The following is an 11,853-nucleotide window of genomic DNA, read 5'->3' as shown; positions in this document are numbered from 1 at the left end:
ATTCCTCCCCCGATTTGTACTATGTTCTAATTCTCTCTAAATAGTTTCGAATTCAATTCCAGAGAAATTTTTATTCAAGACTAATATGAGGGTTGATCATTTGGATGGATAATCAAACTCCTTAAAGAATTCCTAATTTTATTTCATTAATAGTTTCTTATCTTTGGTTGTTTTGTGATGCATTTATCTTATCGACCTTCCAAATTGAAGCATTGGTATTATCAGAGGCGGTTGTTTGATATTACAATTTCTTTTGCCTTTGATTTTAAACCACTTTTGCAATTTTCAAAATCAGTTATGTTTGATTACCATATGTTAACTTCTTTGTCTAAATTTCAGAAAGCATATTTGCATGCTCTCCGGCTAGACGAAAAGTATATGTTGATAAGAGGATTATTTTCCTCCAGTTCATACATTCTATCTTCTCATTCTGAATAATAATAAAGTTATTCCTGACAAAAAAAAAATTAACACACCCTAATTTTAAAATAAAATAAAATAAGAAACTCATTTTATTCCAACCCAATATGTATATGCCCAATTCTCTCCCCAAAAAAAATCCAATATGGGTCCTCAATTCTGTATATACTCAAGTCAATTTTTGTGGCCTTACCTGGGATGGCGGAACAGGATCGTATGACATCTTTAGAGCAAGCAGGGATTCCTCCAGATGCGCCTCAAAGTGCGTTTGGAGGGCTCGTAATGATGGAATTTATGGCTACTTGGAGAGTAAAAAACAAACAGTTGCTGATATTATTTACAAATGGTCATAATAACTTCACCTTATGATTGATGCATATGCATCACCAATTCTTCGGAATATATAAATATTTACATGCTCATTAAATAAGATGTATTATATATGGATCCGAATCTGAAAGGCTACTGATACATAATAATCATTAAATTGTTGTGCTTCATCTAATTTCAATGTCTTCTTATGTCAAATTCTTCTACTAAAATTTATTTCAATGTAGATTTAACCTAATTATAAATGTATATATATACTATCAATCCTCCAAAAAATAAATGTATAAAACTTTCCTCACACAAATTATTTGTTCCTATATATGGTCGTGCATGCATTTTATTTTCACATACAATATATTTTCCATTAATTGGTAATATTGACTAAAATATTTTCATTTTATGATAGTTTTCTTCATTGCTTCACAAACATGTTCCAAAAATCTGCCAAGCCACCAATTAATCAACGTAAAAAAAACAATAGGCCAGTTTCGATTTAGAACCATATCAAGAAGTTGATGTAGAAGAAGGAACTCATATAAAAGAGAGAGAAGGAAACACCATTATCAAGTATAATATAACCTACAAAACAGTAGTGAATTGCTAATTTTTTCCATTATATTCTAAAGTTCTTCAAACGTCGAAAACAGTTAATCCAATACATTTCTTTAAAAAATAATGCTCATTATAATTAGATTTATTTTCAAAATAAAATTTTATAACAAATATTAACTAGTTACTAAAAATAAAATTTGAATAATGTGTATGTTTGTAATTATATGTATATATATATTGAAATTTTTTTTTTTTTAAAAAGTTTGAGTGATGTTGGTACATTTTATATATACATGTTGGTATGTTCTTAGTGTTACTTTAAGTTTGATAATATTTGTTATGTTATGTAGTTATGTTAGACTTTGCTAGTTTAATTTTTGTTGTACATATTTTGTAACGCCTTGGATAGCCAAGAACATTACACTGTGTATTTTAAATACCGCAAGACTTGCTAATCAAGTTATTTGGACATAAACGTGTTATTAAAGTCAACCGAAAAGTTACACTACTACAAAAAAGGATTTTTAGGACTAGCATTGCGAGTCCTCTATTTGAGAGCCCTAAAAAATGTGCGAGTCCTAAAAAAAAGGTTTTTAGGACTCGCATTGCGAGTCCTAAAAAGTTTTATTATTAATTTTTAAAAAATGATTTGGTGGCCAAAGCTCCTGCCGGAGCTCCGGCAACAGCGGCGGCGCCACCACCGGCGACGTTGGTTTGAGAAAACAATTATTGGCTTTCGAAGCCTAAGGCTTGGGGAACGTCGTGGTGGTGGTGGTTCTTCGTGGAACGGAATGTGGTGGTCGGATTTGAGGTAAAAAGTTTCGGACTCCATAGATTCCGACGAACACCAAAAATGAAATCCAGCGACTTCTAACCCGATCCTTGGTTGGGTTTTGCTCGCATGAAAGTATTGAGTATGATGGTGGTGGTGGCTCGACTCACAATGACCCAAGGTGGTCTGAATCTCATTGGAAACTTTGGGAAAACCCAAAACCGATCTTCTCTGTTGTCGGTCTTAGGAGGCGTGTGAGGGCTCGAGCTCGCGGGGGTCGAAGCTTCGGTGGCTTCTGAAGCTCCCTGGCCGGCGCGTGTTGCAAGTGGTGGCAGGGAAGGCGGTGGTCGGGCTCGGCAAACTTTCAGGCGAGAGAGAGGAGAGAGAAAGAAGAGGGGGCTGATAAGTGTGGGTTTTTTTTTTAATTTAGTTATTAATAAAACTTTAATTTTTTTAGGACACGCATTAGTTTTTAGGACTCACGTTGCGAGTCCTAAAAGAAATTCTTTAAGGACTCTCAACGCGAGTCCTAAGAAGTCCAGGAGATTGGAGGGAATTTGTGATTTTTTAAAATTCAAATTTTTAGGAGACATATAAGGTTTTAGGACTCGCAATGCGAGTCCTAAAAATTCCAAGAGGTGTTTTTTTAAAACCCAAAATAAAACTTTTTTAGGACTCGCATTAAGGACTCGCAACGCAAGTCCTAAAAAGTCCAGGAGGTGTTTTTTTAAAATCCAAAATCAAAATTTTTTAGGACACACAGAGATTTTAGGACTCGCAACGCGAGTCCTAAAAAGTCCAGACGTTGTTTTTAGGACTCGCATATATGTGAGTGTCCTAAGAAAGTGTCCTAAAACCCTTTTCTGTAGTAGTGTTAGGGTTAAAATATTTTGATCATAAAATAGTTGACTATCATTAAAATAAGAGTTTGGTACACGGGATCCCAAAAATAATGTTTACAAGGCGATTACAACCCTAAAAAGTAAATACAACTAAAGCCAGCCTAAATGGCAAAATACATTTTTGGCTCTAGTCCCTGTCAATCCCTCGGTTGTGGCAGTCGAGCAGCTGCTGATGTACACCACCCCAAAGCTCTTCAACTCATGGTTGGTCCAGCTTTCCCTTGCCCTTACCTGCACCACATAGCACCTGTGGGCCAAGACTCAACAAGAAAACTCAACTCAACAAGCACAAATAAATAACAGTATATGCATTGTAAACTTAGATCATCAAGCTCAGTCAACAGCAGAATATAAATGATAAGCTTAACTGAAATGTTCAGTTCAAACAACCACATAAACCATTCACTTCAATCAATATATTAGTTAAGTGCAAGGCACACTTCTTATTATTGTATAATAGTAAGGCTCGGCCTAATGGCGCCGAGTGTGAACGCCCTAAAGTCTGAAAGCCGACCCCGACACACTTAGGCTGGGATGCGTTCCGCACACTCATTATCGGCCCTCGACATCCTTAGGCCGTCTTTGAAATGGATAGCATCACAAATATACACCCCACATTAGGCAATAAAAGAAAACTTATACAAGTATGCCTAACCAGACATTCTCATATATAGATATATTCACGTTACGGGTGCAGTTTTCTTACCTCGAGTCCCGAGCGAAGGATGTAGAGCGGTCCCGAGCACGATCCTCAACCCCGAGCCTTAGCGGTATAACCTAGTCACAGCGCAATAATGGATGACCATCAAAACCTAACCAATTAATAGCCTTAGAATAATATACCAGCCTTCGGGACCTCGAATTCTACTAAATCGGGTTGTAGGATCCTTCCCGAGCACTTAGGTTTGAGTTCCCAAGCCTAAAAACCTTATTTGTATATATTATTTTCAATTAGTGTCACGGCCTGCCCCTAGGGCTGCGACGCGCTACAAGTCAGAGATCCTCGAGGCTCTCTTCTGGGGGACGCGGGCCGCGACGCACCTCTACCTGCACTGCGGTACCTGGCCAAAATTTCAGAGGCTCCCAACCTCTTCGCACACACGGGTCACAACACCTGAAGAATAGGGTCGCGGCTCGAGCCCAAAAACCAATAAACCTGCATATTTTCTATACGTTTTTCCTCAGCCTAACTCATCAGAATTCATTGTAACCTTGAACTAAAACCAGAATTAAGTCTAGGACTCTTAACAACACAGCCTAGACATTGTAATTACCCAAAAACCAACAATAATTACCATCCCTATTCAAAAATTAAAGCAACATCCAAAACACAATCAAAACCTATCTTAACAATCAGAATTTCCAGAAGAATCAAGACATAAGCCTTACCTTGATGATGACTCTACCCCTAAGTTCTACCTCAACCAATCCTAGCTTTAGTTCTCCACTCCCAAAAGCTTCAATTCCTAAGCCTTCTCTTCCAAAACTCCAAAAATTTACCCAAGGCACAAAAGAGGGAGGGAGAGAACGTGAGAGTGATAGTGAGAGAGGGTTGATATTTATGATATGTTCTAGCTTATTCCTGAAGCTTTTTCAAACTATATCCTTTAACATAAAGACCAAAATTCCCCTAATGATAACTCAGCCCTTTATTTCCCTTAAGGGAAAAATGGTCATTTGCCCCGTTTCCTGCTAATTCCTCGAGCCATCGTACAAATTTCTAATTAATCCCAACATGCCCAACTAATTACCAAATAATTACCCGTTATTCAAAAAATCCCAAATATACATAAAATTTCCCAAAACACCCCTAGGCTCACCCCGAGTTGGGTATTAGACCCCGTTGTGATTATTCCGCTAATTCGCTCACTAGGATCGCCTCGAGTCAAATACTGCAAATATATCCACATAATAATGTGGTCTTAATCTTTTAACGCATATAATTACATTTATGCACTCAACGGGCCCAAATTACAAATATGCTCTTAAAATAAGAACGGGCCCACATGCATATTTAATGGTCATAAACATGCATACACATTCATATTATCCTATAAGTCATGCATTCCACATAGTCACGCATTTAATCAATTAATCACACACATATATCCAATTATGCTCTCCTGGCACGCTAACCAAGGCACTAAACCTACTAGCATTTTTGGGATGTTACATGTTTTTTCAGAGTAACATTTTCTTACAATATATTTATACAATTAGATGAAAAAGATTCAATGATCATATTAATACACTACTACAAAATACTCTTAAGAAACACATTTTAGGACTCGTCATAAGTGTCCTAAAAACATACACTACAAGAATAATGTCATTTAGCGACGACAGTATTAGCAGCGACCCACAGTCACTGCTAATAATTCCAACATCAACAGCAACAAAGCATAATCATCGTTGATATCACAATGGTTGTTATATTTAAATTTACAAAATTATTAGCAACGATGTTTCTATATTAGTGGTGACTAATAAATTCAAAATACACAAAAAAAGAAGGGGGAATTTCCCCACCAGTGTTTTTCAGCTGATTATTACATGTCGTCTCTAATAGTCACCACGTGTTTAAAAAAAACAACAGCGGCGACTATTAGCGGCAACAAGTGTCACCGCTAATAATCCTTAGGATAACCCCCTTTCTAAGCCCTTCTTCTTCATTTCTCCCCAACCCCTCTCTCAGCCACCACTTCCCCAGCCCCCGACCCACTCGTAGCGCCTCCCCAGTCCCCGACCACGGCCCTGCGCCACCTACCTCCCCGGAGCTGCCCTGTCCCCCCCCCCCCCCCTTGAGGCTGCCTGTCCCGTCGCCGCACCACCCCTGGGCCACCCATACGATAAATATAAGTATATTTATTCATGGTTGTTTTTTTTAAAATTGTATATATGTTTATATGAATGTATATATATGTGTATGTTTATATGTGTGTATAAATAAATATATGTGTGGTCATGTGTTTATATGTGTATATGTGTGTGTATAAATATATATATGTATATGTGTGTGAATAAATGTATATTTGTTAATATATAAATATTATATAGATATATATATTTTATATGTTTGTGTATGTTTATATATATTTTTGTTTATGTGTATATATAAATGTATATATGTGTTTATGTGTATGTGTGTGTGTGTGTATATATATGTATATGCGTATATAAATATACATATGTGTGTATGTATAAGTGTATAAATATATATATATGTGTGTGGTGTATATGTATATGTTATATGTGTTATATTTTTTTTTACTAACTTTGTTTTCTTTTTGGAGAAAAATAAATAGGAGTAAATTTTGGAGCCTTTTCATTTGGAAAGTTTTCTTGTGGATCCTTTTATTAATTGGTATTTGCCTATTATTTATTATTATTGTTGTTGTTGTTGTTGTTGTTGTTGTTGTTGTTGTTAGAGGAGTTTGAATATCCTAAATATTCATTCATAGTGAAGTAGGTTCTGAGATACATATTATGTCCTGCGGTGATATCAGAAGGTTATGAACTTGTATGTATTAGTGAAATAGGCTCTATGAAATTTTTGTGTGTTGTGGATATACAAGGAAGAAACTTATTTTGTGTTGTTTGAATTATTTTTTAAAATGTTTATAGATGGCTAGGTCATTAGTATAAGGAAGAAACTTATTGTGTGTTGTTTAAATTATTCTTTTAACTGTTTACAGATGGCTAGGTCATTAGTATAAGGGAGATGCTGCCCAATTTTTTGTAGATTTATAGGGTCGTGGTTCAGGATAGAGTCTTTATAGGATCGGGGGTCGGGATACGATCTTTATAGGGTCGGGGTCTGGATAAGGTCTTTATAAGTTCAGGATAAAGTTTTTATAGGGTCGAGGGTCGATATAGGGTCTTTATAGGGTCGGGGTTGGATAGGGTCTTTATAGTTTTAGGGGTCGGGATAGGGTCTTTATAGGGTCAGGGGTTGGGATAAGGTCCTTTGTAGTGCACCAAAAAAAAATTAGATTATTTAAATTTTTGTGATTTATTTTATTTAAATGTTAAGTGTTGACGGTGAAATTTCGTCAACGAAATTAGATCGGAAAACTCAAAGGTAAGTTAGATGATATTTATATAAGAACTTAGAATAAACTTTAAGGAAAAGTAAACACAGATCAAAAATGGAGCAAGCTTTGGTATATTTCTCAATAGCCTCTGCATACAATGAATTTTCCAACCCCTCATTCTGAGGGGTCCAGCTCCTTTTATAGTTGGGCTCTAATGGCCCCTTATACATGGTGGTCCCTTGGGACAATAAAGTACATAAGTACACTGTCACGGTAATAGCACAGGTGGTAGTGGTATGGGAAGAGTGGTGGAGCAGAAGATCATGGTGTCAGCCTGGTACATAGTCAGAGGCATGCATATAGTGCCTCCACTTTCTGTACAAATCCGTACCTCCACTACCTGTGTGATACAGGTGTCAGGGTCATGCTTCTGTCCTCCTCATGGTTGTACGTCATGCACCCGTACACGTACGGGTACTATGTACCCGATGGTTATTCTCGCCTCTCCAAGGCATGTATCTGCTCAAGGCTATTCCACGTCCTGCTAAGTGTAGGGAAGCTAGTGTGTTGACATGAATGATATACTCAGTCATCTATTCCACTATTGGCTCTATACCTAATAGTTATTGGGTCTCTCCTATTGCTCTTCACCTCATGTGACTCATAGGAAGAGTGGTGCCCCGTTGGCGGCACTTACCTCAGGAAGAGAGATAAGGCCTCTTCAACGGGGCCTGCTGTGTGTGGGATGAGGCATGACGCCTACAAATGAGATGAGGGTCTCATCTTGTGAAACCATCACTTTGCAGCCCCCACACTACGAGGCTCCTGATATATGGCTGAAGGGTGTTTAGTGGAGGCTATGTCTCTTGAGGCCTTTGACGTGGCCGGTGAGCGAGGCGAGGCACTCGTGGCCCTTGGGCGAGACCCTTGAGGGCGTGGCCACTAGGCATGCAGTCGTGAGCCCCTGGTGCGTGCGGAGCGCGTGGACCCTGGTTCGCGCGCGCGCGAGGCCCCTGGTGCGCGCAGGGCGCGAGGCCCATGTGCGCGCGGGCGCAAGGCCCCTGGTGCGCGCGGGACACGAGGCCCATGTGCGCGCGGGGCGCGAGGCCCATGTGCGCGCGGGGCTAGAGGCCCATTTGCGCGCGGGCGCGAGGCCCCTGGTGCGCGCGGGGCGCAAGGCCCACGTGCGCGCGGGGAGCGAGGCCCCTGGTGCGCGCGGGCGCGAGGCCCCTGGTGCGCGCGGGCGCGAGGTCCCTGGTGCGCGCGGGCGCGAGGCCCATGTGCGCGCAGGCACGAGGCCCCTGGTGCGTGCGGGGCGCGAGGCCCATGTGCACGAGGGGCGCGAGGCCCCTGTTGCGCGCGGGGCGCGAGGCGCATGTGCGCGCGGGCGCGAGGCGCATGCCTTGGTGAGACGTGGAATACATCCTAGGTGCAAAATGTTTCCTTGGCGTAAGGTCCTTGGTGTGGGACACCTCGGGGCAAGGCTAGGCGCATGAGGTGTTGGCATGTGCGGGGTGCAATGGGGTGCTGCTGGAGTGGTGTTCGCGAGGCTGGGGCCTTAACTTCGAGGGGCATGGATAAGGGCCATGTGTGCATGACAAAGGCGTCTAACAAGGTGATGCAGCTTGGAGGCCTGGAATGACCTCGTGAGGCCTAGAGCCTTGCGAGTGTCTAACACTTTGATGGCCTGTAGTAACCTTCTGCCTTCATCGCGTACTTGGCGCCTTTGGTGCCCCTTAGCTGCTTACTTCTTTAAGGGACTAGAAACTTCTTTTGTTTGTTTTTCTTATTTGGTGGATTTTTGGCATCCACATTAAGTGTGATGAATTATTTTATTTAAATGTTGTTTATTTTATTTAGTTGTTGTTTGTTTTATTTGATTGTTTATTATTTTATTTAATTGTTAGAATTGTTTGGTATAATCTCTTGAATTTAAATTTGTTAATTGTTTGTTTGGTTAAGTAATTTAATAAGTGAATAATTGTGTAACATGTTTATTTTTTCTATTAGTGTTACATTTTAATAAAGTGTGACAATTGAGGTAATTATGTGAGTTATGGTTGAATGCACTAAGGTGCATGGTAGATAGTGATGCACCATAGTGTTTTAGTGTGTGCTAGTATATGGTAATAAGGTGCACATGTGTGGATTTTCTACACATTTTATAATTGTCATTTATTGATATTTTTGGGTAGTTTTATTTTAATAAGTAGGAAATTAAATTAAAAATAATAATAATAATAATAAAGGATATGGAAAGAGTAGTGGACGTGTAGTGTAAGGGATTGATTGATTTTTTTTTCCATTTTTCTTTTAAGAGAATAAAAGTTAATTGGATGAGGATAGACATTTTGGGAAACTACCATTTGACTCCAATATTTATAATAAAGAAAAATAAAAGGAATTAAGAGAAAATAAAATAGAAAAAGGAAACTTACCATTTTGTGTTGGTGAGGCTTTATTGAGAGAGTTGAATAAAGGGGAAAGGAAGAGAAGAGGAGGGCATATTTTCTTGTGGCTGCCGTGACCTAGAGAGAGAGAGAGAGTGAGAGAGAGAGAGGGAGAAGAAGAAAGAAAGAAAGAAAGAAAGAAGAAGGAGAAGAGGAACCAATTCTAGAGTATGTTTTCTTGTATTTTTGGTTGTCAAATCTCTTTTCTTGATTATATGTTATTGACTTTGTTTATTTGTTGTGTGTGCTTGGATTCTTTCTCCTCCTCATGGTGGTTTTCAAATAAAACCCTAGGCTTGAACAAGGGGTGTGAAGTTTGGGTGTTGATCATATTGTGTTCTTGATTTTACAATCAAGAGAGGTAATGGTCTTCTTAGCCTATATATTGGTTTTGATGGGCTTGTCTTTGAGGTTTTTGATGGTGATGCTAATGGTTGATTATTGTAGGATTGATGATTATGATTTGTATTTTTTTTTTTTTAAGAGAATATGATTTGTTTAAAAAGGGCTCATGGGTATGATTGAGAAAATGGATTTTGATAGGGTTTATAATGAGGTTATATTTTATGTTTATATTGCTATGGTTATTTTTTTAATCTTTGATTTATGTAAAATGGAAAATGATTATTTTAAGAAATATGTTAGGGTTATTATAAAGGCATGTTTATGAGATATGGTGTTTATGAATTTATGTATGTTATTGCCATTGAAATTGTTGTTGGATTTCATGTGTAGATTCAATGGAATAGAAAAATTGGTTCTATAAGATTTCATGTGAATATGTTAGTAATATTCTTAGAATTATGTATATAACAAGAGTATGATGAGAATTTGGGCATGTATGATTTTATGTGAAATTTTGAGATAAAAGATGAATTTCATGAGAAATTAAGCTTGCTGTTTTTTTTGTAAATAGTTGGGTAAAAGTTTGATAAAAAAATGATTTGCATGAATAAGTAATGTCCTTGATGTTATGTTAATTTTATGAAATTAAAAAGGGTATTTTAAGTCCCAATAAAATGATATTTTACTCAAATAATTACCTACATAATTTTTATTGAATTTTTGAGAAAATATGAGTTTTTAAATTGAATATGGTGATTTTTAAAGATAAAAATAGTTGCTGGAATTTTTGTAAGAAAATGTAAAGTGAGTTTCACTAAAATGAATTTGATGAGTTTTTGGAACAAATTATTTTTCCTAAGTTATGGTAATATTGAAAAATGGTATTTTAAAAATTGTAGGAATGCATATTTTGATAAGTTATGATTTTCCTTTATTTTGATTGAGAAAAATATTTAGATTCTATTTATTTGTGATTTTTGAAGAAATAATTGGTGGCTGAAAGTTTGTTTTAAAAAGGTTAAAAATGGTTATTTAACTGTCACATATGGATTTATGTTACATAACACTAAGTCTTAAATAATTTAAATAAAAATATATTTTCCACACTCAAAAATATATTTTTTTCTCACATCATTTATGTAACACAATGATAAAATTTATTTTTCTAAAGAAACATATTAAAAATAGGTATTTTAATTAATTCCAAGTTTTTGGTTAATTCTTTGTAATTTGAGATTAATGAATGAAATTGTCACATATTTTAATTTTAAGCTAAATCAAATTATTTTATAAAATAAAATAATATTTTGAGGAATTTAATCAACTTAGAAATTTTAAGAAAAATAAAGCATGTTATATGTCTATTGATTTTAAAACAATAAAAGTAAGAAATGTAGAATTATCGTTTTTAAAACGTCTCTATTACGCAATGTTCCCACGTATGCATGTTACATGCAACTCCACTTTTATGTCCAAAATTATATTTATTATTCAACTAAGTAGTTTTTATATAAAGATCATGCATGTAAAATAGGTAAAATGAGCATTATTCTTTTATGGCTTTATGTGTAGTTAAGATTAATTGCGTGTTATGTGTAACAGTTATTATGTGTGCATGGCCCATGCACACGTGAGTTGTATGGAAGGGCAAAATAGTATTTTTATGAACCTAAGAAATGTTGTTTTAATTATGATATAGGCTCGTTGAAAGATTGTGAAAATTTCTTAGCTTGGACCTGAGGTAAGGAAGTTAGATAGATTCTATGATTTTATGCTATGAATGGTTAGACTGTTGTATGAATGAATTGTTATGAAATATGAATGCCGTAATGTGATGATATGTTGAATATGATATGTGTATGGATGTTAGATACATCAAACAAGTTACGATATTAGATACATCAAACAGATCACGCTGTTAGATACATCAAACAGATTACGATGTTAGATACATCAAACGAGTTACTAAGGACATTGAGACGTAACTCCTAGGGCGGACGCACCGAGGTTATTCAAGGACCAGAGACTCCTGTTTACCTCATAGGGTG

Source organism: Humulus lupulus, chromosome 2, assembly GCF_963169125.1.
Source record: "Humulus lupulus chromosome 2, drHumLupu1.1, whole genome shotgun sequence".
Lineage (NCBI taxonomy): Eukaryota > Viridiplantae > Streptophyta > Magnoliopsida > Rosales > Cannabaceae > Humulus > Humulus lupulus.
The sequence above is the reverse complement of the archived record's forward strand: the minus strand, read 5'-3'. Positions refer to the sequence as shown.